The 12,305-nt window shown below is 36.8% G+C and overlaps 1 long non-coding RNA gene across 1 annotated transcript; it reads right to left on the reverse strand.

Moving 5' to 3' along the window:
* Positions 1 to 7,710: 7,710 nt before the first annotated feature.
* LOC145769227 (uncharacterized) lies at positions 7,711 to 11,095 on the reverse strand. The gene is made up of 3 exons (XR_014288993.1): positions 10,931 to 11,095; positions 8,314 to 8,408; positions 7,711 to 7,824 (listed from the first exon to the last, which is right to left on the reverse strand). It is a non-coding gene; the product is annotated as an uncharacterized LOC145769227 (long non-coding RNA).
* Between the last annotated feature and the right edge of the window lie 1,210 nt (positions 11,096 to 12,305).

Consider the following 12,305-nt stretch of genomic DNA (forward strand, 5'->3'; position numbering starts at 1 on the left):
TTACAACTCCGGTGAAAAAACGCGCACCGAACATCATTTCTACTCACCGTGCCCTTCATCGACATGCACTGGCAAGTAAAAACCTTCCAGAATATTTGAAAGCAGTATTGAAGCATGTGGTTGAATGTGTGAATTTTATCAGGACACGTGCTCTTAATCTTAAGTCTTTTCAAAGTGGTTTGTGATCAGATGGGATCAAAACACTCTGTTCTCCTTTATCACACCGAAGTTCGGTGGCTCTCTATAGGAGTCTTGTTTTGTCTCGAGTTTTCGAACTATAATGGTGAAATTGAGACTTTTCTTCGATAACGCAAATCCCCGTTGAGCTTTTTGCGACAACAAATTTATTGGTGCATTGGCTTACTTGACAGACATTTTTTCAAGTTTGAACCAGCTCAATATGCAAATGCAAGGAAAAAGTGTTAGCATTAGACAAAATTAAATCTGAGGAGTTCAAAAAGGAATTTACGCAAATTTTGCAACATTTGATGATTGGAAAGTCAGTAGAAGTCGCAACGAGATTTCTGACCTCAAAGTCGAAATATGCCAGCACCTTGCCGCCTTAAAAAAGAACTTTGACAGTTACTTCGAAGATGAAAGTTTTAACAGTACCGGTACTGCTCTTTGGATAACTCATCCCTTCGAAGCCAAGTTAGAAAGTATTGCTGACGATGATCTTTGCAAAAATGAATTGATTGATCTTCAATGTTCAACAACGCTTTATTCCAAACTCTTATCGTGCAATGATAACTTTTCCAAGTTTTGGTTTGGATTAGTCGAAGAGTTTCCTACGCTGACTATGCGTGTATTTGAAGTTATTATACTTTTTTCAACTACTTATCTGTGTGAAGCAGGGTGCTCTTCATTGTTGACTATTAAAACAAAACATCGATCTCGCTTAGTTCCCAAAGACGACATGCGAGTAGCTCTTTCAACGACTGTTCCAAGAATCTCCAAAATTGTTCGTGGAAAGCAAGCACAAAAGTCATTTGAGTAGACATTATTTTTCACAGGATCCCGTCAAGAACAATCGTATCTTCGGCAAATAAACAGCTTGTTTCTGATATTTGCCAAGGTAAATCCAGACAAAAAAGGATGTTTTGCATTTCTTCGCATGGTTGACTGCACTCGATGACATCACAAGGGGCCATCAAAACGGTGGGGGTAAATTTTACTTTTTTCATTCGGCAAGGGGTAAACGAGACAAAAAAGGTTAAGAACCCCTGCCTTAACATATCTCCGCATCACGACTGTCCAAAAAGTATTGGCTGTGGCTGACATCAGATGCTCTGAAAACATCAACACTCAACAGCCATCATATAAGACTGGCAATATAGGCTACAGCTACACGCGTCGGGCTCTTCTTTGCTCCAAAAACTACCAAACCAAGCACGGATGTACCGAAGCAAGCAACTACGGGGTACCAGTAACTTATATTGTAAGGCTTCGAAGTTGAGGAAAACGAAAATTGACGATAACTACAACGTAACAAACGAAAAAATATGTAGTATGAGTCAAGCCGCAGATAGTGTAGCTACATTCGTATCTACACTGGGCAAATAGGCCTAGCATAAGGCTTAGGCACATGATGAAACCAAGACCTGAACATACACTGCAATATTGAATCCTTCGAAAAAGAACCTACACCAATCATCACTTAAACTCAGTCTACTCTAACGACCAGAAAGATTCATATGATAAGTGATATCAATCATACCAGTGGCAGTAAACGCTCTAAACACTGATTGAACCAAGTAACACAACGAATGATTTCTATAGCCAGTAATAAGCTAATCTGGCATAAGCGTGAAAATGACGATAGGCTACAGACAGTGCATATACGTATATAAGTCCACAGATCATTGTGAATGCACATTGCACAGCCCACATATTAGCAGACAATAAGCACTTTTATCAGCCACACATATTAAAGTAAACTAGATACAGTATAAGTTACAAATTCAAATAATTGCCAACAATATACAGAACAACATATACTGTATACTGTAACCAGGGCTGTGGAGTCGGAGAAATTTTGGCGTGTCCGGAATGGAGTCATTTAAAAGGCTTACTCCGGATTGATACAAAATAATGAAAAACAAAATTTTTGTTTAGACTCTTTTCAAAAGAATATAATTTCTTGTTCGCCGTATTTGGGTCTAAAACTTCACCTGAAAATAGAAGTGCTTGTTTTTGTTAATTTTGTAAAAGTCGCTGTATCAATTTCGATCATAACTTCGATGAAATTGAATTTTACAAAAATGGAAAACGATAAAAATTATTAAAAAAAACGGAAATCCTGAAGCCGGAGTCGGCTAGTTGTAAAACGAGGAGTCGCATATTTTTCGCCCGACTCCACAAACCACAGCCCTCTCAGACGGTACCCGGTCATTTGGTCGACAGGACGTTTGGTCGACAGACATTTGGTCGACAGGACGTTTGGTCGACAGGACGTTAGGTCGACAGAACGATTTATTTTAGGGTTAGGGTTAGTTAACTAACCATAACCCTAATCTAACCCTGACTCTAACCCTAACCCTAAAATAAATCGTTCTGTCGACCTAACGTCCTGTCGACCAAACGTCCTGTCGACCAAACGTCCTGTCGACCAAATGTCTGTCGACCAAACGACCGTGCACCTCTCAGACAGCCACGACTTTATCTGGTCCAAATCTTTACCAGATCGGGTACGTTGGGTTGCATATTTACGGTGTTCAAATAAACTCAAATGAATGGAATAACGCTAGTGCAAACCACATTGTCTGAGGCAAACTTCAAATCACTACAATAGGCCTACATACAATTTTAGTGCCAAACTCCCCTCCAATCCTATATCACTTTTCAAACCAGTCACATTGCAATTTGCAACAAACTGATGGCAAGCAGGTGATCAAGAAAAACACAACTAATTTGATGTTCACGTGCGCTCACATATCGCGGCAGATTATGTAGCATTCTAAACTAGTAAACGATTAAAACAAAAAAGACGATTTTATGCAACAGTTACAAAGCATAAAAAGACGTGCAGTATGAGCGAAACAGAGTATTCTTAACAGTCGTTGAACATTTATAAAATAGCGATTTTCAGTTGTTGGCAATGTAGCAAAGTGAGCGCATTTGCCGCAAAATATCCAGTTCATTAGACAAACAGTTACATGTATAACACTTAACCGACCCAACAAAGGGAAATTTCTCAGGCTCAAGCGAGTGGGATTCAAGAAAGTTTAAAATGTTGAGGAGAAAATAACAAACCAAAAGATTTTTTTACAATTCCAAACAATGTCATATTTGGAGGCATAACCGATTAACCGTTACAGCAGTTTAGATTAGAAGATATTTGTTTGAGACCATGTAAACTGGGGGAAGAGTAACAAATATCATCTGCAAACTTTATGTGATTAACACAAATATCATGTGCAAACTTTAAAACAATGAAAACTATTAATACTACAAAAAGTGCTCAATGCCAAGCAAAAAGGCAAAGCAGAGCGAATTAAATCAAATGTAGTTATTACTATCTGAAGCCTTTACAAATTGTTTCACCTAACGGATCATCAGAAGGTCTTATTCAAATAGAATATTCAAATAAATAGAAATAGATTCTATTTGAATAAGACCTTCTGATGATCCGTTAGGTGAAACAATTTGTAAAGGCTTCAGATAGTAATAACTACATTTGATCTGCAAACTTTATGTGATTAACACAAATATTAAAAAATCAGACAAGTTAAATCACACAAGTTTATGTGCTTTTCTATTGAATGGTGCATACATACTTAACACTGTGCAGCATGCACATATCAGAGGTGTGTTTGTTTATGCTTCAAAGTTTGGCGCGGTTAATCAATAGACTAAACAATAGGGTGGCTCGTTTTTGAACTTTTTTTTTTAATTCTCTCGGGGTAGTGGAGAAATGGTGCCAATGAGTGAGAAAACGCTCATGACAAAATTTGAGATTCGTAAAAAATTGTCTTTAGCCTCCTCATGGGGCCCAAAAATCGAAAAATGGGGTCAAAAACGCATTTTTTCCAAAAAATAAAAAAAATATTTTGCAAGAATATTTTTAGTTTGGGTAGATACAATATTGTTTAGATATATTTAATTAACCTAAGAAAAAAAATTGGAGTCATTTGAACTATTCCTTCAGCTTCCTCACAGCTTCTGAAAATTTCGCATTTTGCTGAAAATTTCGCATTTTTGTGTGTGGTTACATAATTGCGTTAGACATTTTGCCAACTATAAAACGTCATTGCATATCTTTTTATAGACCTGCCCCGAGCTGTTGCGTCATTTTTTAATAAAAGTGGGTTAATTTGGTAGGAAAAAGTGACGTCTTCTATTGAATTTACTTCACTGATGAAGCCGTGGCTGTCACAACGAAAGCTAAGACAAAAAATTGAAATAATTACTATCAGTGGCTACAATAGCACACCACAAGGTTACAATAGCACACCACAACAGCATCACAATCAACCTATTGTTTACTTTGTTAGCTAATATGGCGTGACTTTTTGTAAAAACACATATTGTTGATTGTTGACCCAGTTCTTCTAGTTTGAGCAGGAAGAAGAGGTTAGTTAGTAGGTTGACTACTAACTAACTAACTTAGTTATTTTACTGGTTCAATTGACTGGAAGACAGTTATAGTTGTACTAACCTTTCAAAATATGAATTCCTATGTGTTTGCAGTTTGCTATGTGTATAAAGGCCTACGCTAAAATGATGAGCAAATTAACCAGAAAAAGTACTGAGTGTCCTGTATTTGGACAGCCAAACTCTTTGCCAGCTACTGTATTGCCAAACTACGAAGATGTTATTAAAGCATGCCAGTTTCAAAGAATGTCTTTTCTGGAATCGTCATCTAAAGAACCTGCCTTCTCAGGAATTTCTGAAATAGTCACTAACTCAGTAATGGAAATATGGGAGTCAGCTTCTATCCCCATTGTTTCGAAAAAACGTGTCAAGGACATGTTAAATACTTACCATGCACAGCTCAAGAAATTTCAGAAAAATTATTCATTCAGAGCAGACACTCCTTTGTACCAAGACAAACTACAAAATATTCAAAATCAAGGAAAAAAGCTTTTTGATATTGCTGCTTGTAAATGTTTGGATTTTACAACTTGCACATGTTCTGCTTCTAAAAAAGTGCCCTGTAAGGAGCAGGACTTCTTGATTGACCAGCGCACGAATAGAAAAATGATTATATTTGGTATTGACAAACTTGAAACTATCAGAGTTAGAAAAATGAATCAGCGGAAAAACAAACGGAAACAGTGCCAAGAAGCACAGACAAATCAATACGTTGAACGTAGGATTGAACTGGCTTCATCATCCTCTGAAGATAGTGATGCATTAACTTGTGAAGAAGAGCTTGCTGACTCTGAGAATATTTTCGATAAAAGCAACCAAAGGAGAAATCGGAGTCTCTCATCTGTAGCTCAAGTGTGCGACAGAGCAGGTGTGTCTGATAGAACAGCAGCCTTTATTGCAAGCTCATTGTTGCTGGACATTGGGGTGATAAGTGAAAATGATGACAGCTCTGTTATAGATCGACATAAAATTCGTCGAGAAAGAAAAAAGGTCCGCAGAGAAGCACAAAGCTCCAGTGATGCAGATTTTGCTTTCCCATTTGCTATTTAGTTTGATGGGCGCATTGATGAAACACTTACAAATGTAAAAAAAGGCAGCAAATTTTTAAAATCACCGGTTAAAGAACATATAATAGCTCTCAAAAAATATTTTGAGAGCTATTATAAAATTCTTTAATTCCAACACATCCAATCTAGATTTAACATACTTGAGAGCAATTGGTTGCGACGGAACAAATGTAAATACAGGCACAAAAAATGGAGCTGTTGCACTGTTGGAAAGAGCGGTTGACAGGCCATTACAGTGGTTAATTTGCCAACTTCATGGGACTGAATTGCCTTTAAGACATTTAATTCAAAAACTTGATGGGAAAACAAGTGGACCAGGTGGATTCACGGGAGAAATTGGCCAAGCTTTCGGAAATTGCGAACAAGTTGCTGTTAACGTTAAATTTCGCGCAATTGTAACAGAAACTATTGAAGTGGACTGTGATGACCTAAGTACTGACCAAAAGTATCTATATGAAATCCACCGAGCAGTATCAAAAGCCACTGTGAATGATCCTGTATTTCAACGTAATCCTGGAACAATATGTCATTCACGCTGGCTGACGACAGCAAACAGAATTTTGCGTCTCTATGTGACGAAATCCAACCCATCTGGCACTTTAATTCTTCTGGTGGAATTTATTATGAAAGTATATACACCAATGTGGTTCAAAATAAAATGCAATCCATCTGCTACACATGGTGCTAAGCACATGTACGAAACAATTATGAGAACACGCTGCCTGCCAATAGAAGTCAAACAAATCGTTCTTACAGTGATGCAAAGAAATGGATATAATGCCCATCCAGAAAGTGTTTTGTTATCCATGGTTGCTGACGACAGTAAAATTATCCGGGAACTTGGATTGAGAAGAGTTTTGCGTGCCCGAAAACTGATAGCAAAACAAAACAGCAGTGTGCGAGGTTTTAAAATTCTAATCATAAATTTTGACGCGACGGCATTTCATGAATTAATTGACTGGCAAAACGTTGATCTCACACCACCACCTTTGCTGCAAGATGTAACAGATGAAGTAATATGCAAAGCAATCAGTCAAGGAACTCCACTACCGGTGCCAAGTGAGCTCTTCAAAATTCCCTGTCACACACAAGCAGTGGAAAGAATGATAAAGTTGGTAACGGCAGCATCCAGCAAAGTTTGTGGTCAAGGAAACAGAGATGGTTTCATTAGAACAACGTTACTGAGCCAAAAGATAACGCCGAAATTTGACAATAAAAAGCAATTTAACATTTGAACAGAAAATTTAGCACTAGGCTACTGTGTTCAACATTGCTGTAGCCTAAGTTTTTGTTGATTTTGTTGAATACGTTGATTGTGTTTTTGTTGAAAACCTTCCTTGTGTTGTTGATTATAATTTCGCTGGTTTGAATCGCTTTCAAAAGCCTTGCTGTTTGCTATTGTAACCTTAATTTAGTAACTGCTGTTGCTACTGTGTATTATCGTTCTTCAGGGCATTACCGAAATATTCATTTGAAACATCGTGTGTTAATAAGAAAAAGTTACTTTTACCATAAAACAGCAACAGAAACATGTATTGTTTAAATTCTTTCATTTTTTTGTCAAAGCTTTCGTTGTGACAACCATGGTTTCGTCAGTGACGCAAATTCAATAGAAGACGTCACTATATTCTACCAAATTAACCCGATTTCATTAAAAAATGACGCAACAGCTCAGGGAAGGTCTATAAAGAGAAATGCAATGACGTTTTGTGGTTCTGTAACCACACACAAAAATGCGAAATTTTCAGCAAAATGCGAAATTTTCAGAAGCTGTGAGGAAGCTGAAGGAATAGTTCAAATGACTCCAATTTTTTTTCTTAGGTTAATTAAATATATCTAAACAATATTGTATCTACCCAAACTAAAAATATTCTTGCAAAATATTTTTTTTATTTTTTGGAAAAAATGCGTTTTTCACCCCATTTTTCGATTTTTGAGCCCCATGAGGAGGCTAAAGACAATTTGTTACGAATCTCAAATTTTGTCATGAGTGTTTTCTCACTCATTGGCACCATTTCCCCACTACCCCGAGAGAATTAAAAAAAAAAGTTCAAAAACGAGCCACCCTACTAAACAATGCTTCTTCATCTGTACTGTATGTAGCAGTAGACAGTGCTGTCTGTATTGCTGACGAGTTTTCTTTTAACATGGAGAGCAAACATTCCTGAAAAAATATTTAAGTTATGATGCAGGCCGTATAAAAAAGAACTACAAAACGTACTAAATTTCCTTGATTTATGTCAAAAACAAAAACCTTCAACACTTAAATAACAATATGTAAATAACATGCTTGGTCGACCTTGGATGTAAGAGGTGGATGTAAAAGTTTGTAGGCCTACAATATATAATGAAAAGCAAGCATACATCTTACATACCTAATTTGGAGATAGTTAATATTTTTAATATCAAGGACAAAGGACACAATTAGCTCGACGTCTGCTATAGTTCATACAATGCAATGCTTTCTGATATGCGGATAGTGCAATCATGTCCTGATGTTACTTGCACTATCCGCATATCATCAGACAAGACAAAAGTTTTCTTTTTCATAATTGTATTTTATTTTCGTGTAAACTTTTTAGTCTTTCTAAAATACTCCCAACAGGACTGTCACATCATCACCTTGCATTTTGTGATTCTAAGTAGTAATTACCCAGTCAGTGAAGTCTTCAAAGGAATTTGTGCTTTGAAACAGAAAGTCATTACAAATTCTCTCACTGTTGTCATCCGGGTCTTTCAGTTCTACAGCTGCACATAAAATAAGCATTTGCAATTAACTTTTACTAATTTTAAGCATGAGATTTGATAATTTTAGCAGATGAATCTCCACAATAATTTATATTTGATGTATAATACGCTTAAGAGTAATTGTCATTGCAATACATTTATTCAGATTCACAGTGACAGTGTTGAGACAATACCATTAAGTCACTCACTAAGTATAACCACACTCTCTGTCTCTTCTTTATACTTTGTAAAGATTCTACCACTAAAAGCAAGAAATTGAAAGCATTTCCAACAAAGCTGTTACGATTTTTTTCTTAAGCAAGTTTTGTGGAAAATATCCATTTAAAAAGACTTAATGTACTCAGTTGCGCCTCTATACGGCTGCATTGACACTGTCTGCTTTGTAAAGCGCTGTAGAGCAACGCATTCTGCAATGGATACAGCGCTATATAAAAACTAACATTATTATTATTATTATCTGCACAGGACTTACACAAACAACTTTTCGATATCTGTAATTTTAGGTGTGGTAATAATTATTTTCTCCCATATCATCATTTTAGAAACTAAAATCCTCACTCACAACATAGTAGTAGTATATATTTGTCAGCTTACAGTAACAGTACTTATTCGCAGGGCCTACGAGAGGGGGGTACGGAGGGTAGGCGTACCCTTGAGGGCCCAGGCCTGTGGTTGTTGGGGGGCCCGAAATTGTGATTTTATAGTTTACACGAAAAAATGTTTGGTTAAAACCATCCTAAACGACTAAATTCAAGCATAAATGTTGTTGATCGTTAGTCCTTGGGGGGCCCGTAATGTAGCAAAAGGGCTTAGAAAGAAATTAGGTGTCTAAAGTGGTGACTTAATGCCTTACGTGCAAACATGTTCTGTTAAAAGCACCCTAAATTAAATCACAAAAGTTGGTTATTCTCCTGTCCCGGGGGGAGGGGCATAGTGTAGCAAAAGCAGGGTTGAGAAAAACCCGGGATTTTTTTAAAAATCCCAAACCGCTAGTTTTTTTTAATGCCCGGGTGTTTTTGGGCTTTTTTGTGTTTTTTAAAAACTATTTGAAAAAGGAGGCAAACTTGGTTTTGAATCTTTATCCTCGTACTGACAAAGCCTTGATAGGCTATTCCTGGTTGTTTCGCATACTTGTAGAGGCTCTTGAAGCAAGGCCGGTTACGGAGATTGGCAGAGCGAAATTTCCGATTGTTGAAGTCTTGTTACCTGGGAATTATTACATCCATTAAGTGCCACTGAATGGAGAGCAGTCCTTAGAATGCGTTGATCAAGTACACGCCCCGAAAGTTGAACCAGCACCGCTTGATCTTGAAGCTTCTTCGTTCACGAAGTCACGCGCTAACCAACTGAGCTATCGGGGCGACTTAAACCTTACATTATGTCATTATTCAGATGCATGGGATAGAATTTAATCTAGGGTAGGCCAATGCCATTCTCTGTTGTTACAAACTTGCATTTGATGATGCTCAGTCTTATCTGGCAGCAGTGCAGGGTAGGCCGGTACCCGGTCATTTGGTCGACAAGATGTTAGGTCGACAGAACGACTCATTTTAAGGTTAGTTAACAAACCTTTACCCTAACCCAAATGTCCTGTCAACCAAATGTCTTGTCGACCAAACGACCGGCTACGGGATAGGCCTATATCATATGAGGGAAACGACATATTTATCCTCTTTCATATTCAGTATTATTGTGCATAGCTTATTAAAATTAAAGAATAGTTTTATTGCAGGTTCTAGTTTTATAGTTTTAGTGATACATGTACTATTATTGCGTACAAATGTCCAATTCTGCAGTAAAATGTTGTATGGTGTGCAATACGCCTAAGCAAACATCACACGTTTTGCCCAAGACAAAGGGGACCCGGAGTGAGAGGGGGGCCCGGAATGACTCTTCGTACCCCTAGTGAAAATTTCTCTCAGAGGCCCTGCTTATTCGAAGTGGTTATATTAACCATGGATGCAATCAAAAAGCATTGTTATGTAACAAGTGTTGCCAAGGATAGGGTTAAACTGAGAGTTTTGCCCAGGATTTCAAAATCTCCTAAATCACAAGGTTTTGTCTCAACTACTTTAAACTTTACTCAAATTATGGAAAAAATTCTTATCTGGTAACACTAGTGCTGTAAATATAGCCACGCCTTTACTTCGTATTGCTAATTTAATCCATGTGTTTATTCATCATCAACATCCCTGTTCATCAAATGTACGTAAATAAAGTTTGTTTAGATAGCTCAGTTGCTACCTTACAAATAAGCATTACGTACAGTCATACACTTAAGATTAGTATGGTGACACAAAAGCAGTAAAACACGCAGTGAAAAACCAAAACAGTAGAGTTTACAAAAATATGAACAACAAATGTTGTCACACTCGAACTAGATTTCTTTTCAGCTCACTGACATCAGCAACAGCAGTAATGTTTTTTTTACCGTTTTAGCAACGTTTTCCAACTAAGTTGTTTTGTTATCAATCATTAGCCTATTTAATATTTTTTAAGTCAAAATATAAATTAATAATTACCCGGATGGCCTAAATCTTTTTTCATTTTTTTTCGTAACTTTTTCTTTAACTTCCTGTCTTTGTACCCATTATGCTTTTCATCGTACAGAGCAGGAACATTTTAAGTTATATATAACTTACTAGTTTTTTATTTAATGGATATTTTATTTTCTAATTGAAGCAATGTTAACTGCAATAAAAAAAAATTAATACCACTTGATTGATATAGTCTACTCTATGTCATGACTTCGGTTTGTTTGTCTGTTTGCTTTATAAAGTACTGTGCTAAATTTTACTTTTAAATCACAGATCTAGCCTATAGATACCAAATACCGGAACATTGTGTTATACCGGTACTGCCCTGTATTGTAGCAGGCCAAGTAAAATATACCCACTCAGCCTCTATAGATCCAGGGCTAATAAAACAGCATAGCCTATGATACTGTAGCCTACATATTCCAATTCAGTATAATACATCTAAACCTGAACTACGTACGCTTTCATTTATTTGCCAATTATATATAAAGTTGTAAACTGGATTAGCTTAGCCTTGTTGATCTTTTTGCAATAAGGTTGTTTGAAAATAAAAGGTTAACTTATCTTTGATTAGTTTTAAAACAAAAAACATCTGGTTTTTCTGTAAATTTGGAACTATTTGTCAACTATTTAGGCCTCACTTAAGTATTCTAGTGACATCTGATGATCTGACCCTGGTTTATGTTACAGCAATAGGCCTAGTATTTTTTCCTAGGCTTTGATCTTTCACTACCAGTATGTTAAATCACTTACATCTTGCTGCTGGCTAGAATTTGAACTGACTGCTCATAATGTGTTACAAAATCAAAATATCTACAGAGCCAAAACTGCTGACAAACTATAGCCTAAGCGAGTACAATCAGCCGACCTCTTCCGAACCTCGACTCGAACCGATCGAGCTCTCATGTCAAGCGCGAAAGGGAAAAGTTGAAATAATTCAACTTCTGTTTTCACGCTTGAAATCGAGATCTCCAAGCCGGTGGCGCGATTCGGTCACGCTTCACGCTCTCAGTGTGAACACTTTTTTTTCAGTGTGAACACTCGTTTTTTTGACACGCTTTATGATTTGCGCTTATGCTTGTCAGTGTGAACCCCGCATAAACACATAAAAAATACCCTATCAATTTTTACATTGATTTTGCAATGGGCCCAACTACAGCAATTGCACTTCAACTTCTTTATAGTTTCTCCACAGAATCCTCACTGAGTGAAATTTTTAGGTATGATGCTTCTTACCAGTATGTTTAAGCATATAATCATTATCGAAGTTTCACCACAAATGTAAATGACCAAAATAATTAAAACAGTTGTGCCAAAAATACTTTGTGGCAATTGGGCCCTTTTTGAATTCATATATTCA

This window comes from Aplidium turbinatum, chromosome 4, assembly GCF_918807975.1.
Source record: "Aplidium turbinatum chromosome 4, kaAplTurb1.1, whole genome shotgun sequence".
Classification (NCBI taxonomy): domain Eukaryota; kingdom Metazoa; phylum Chordata; class Ascidiacea; order Aplousobranchia; family Polyclinidae; genus Aplidium; species Aplidium turbinatum.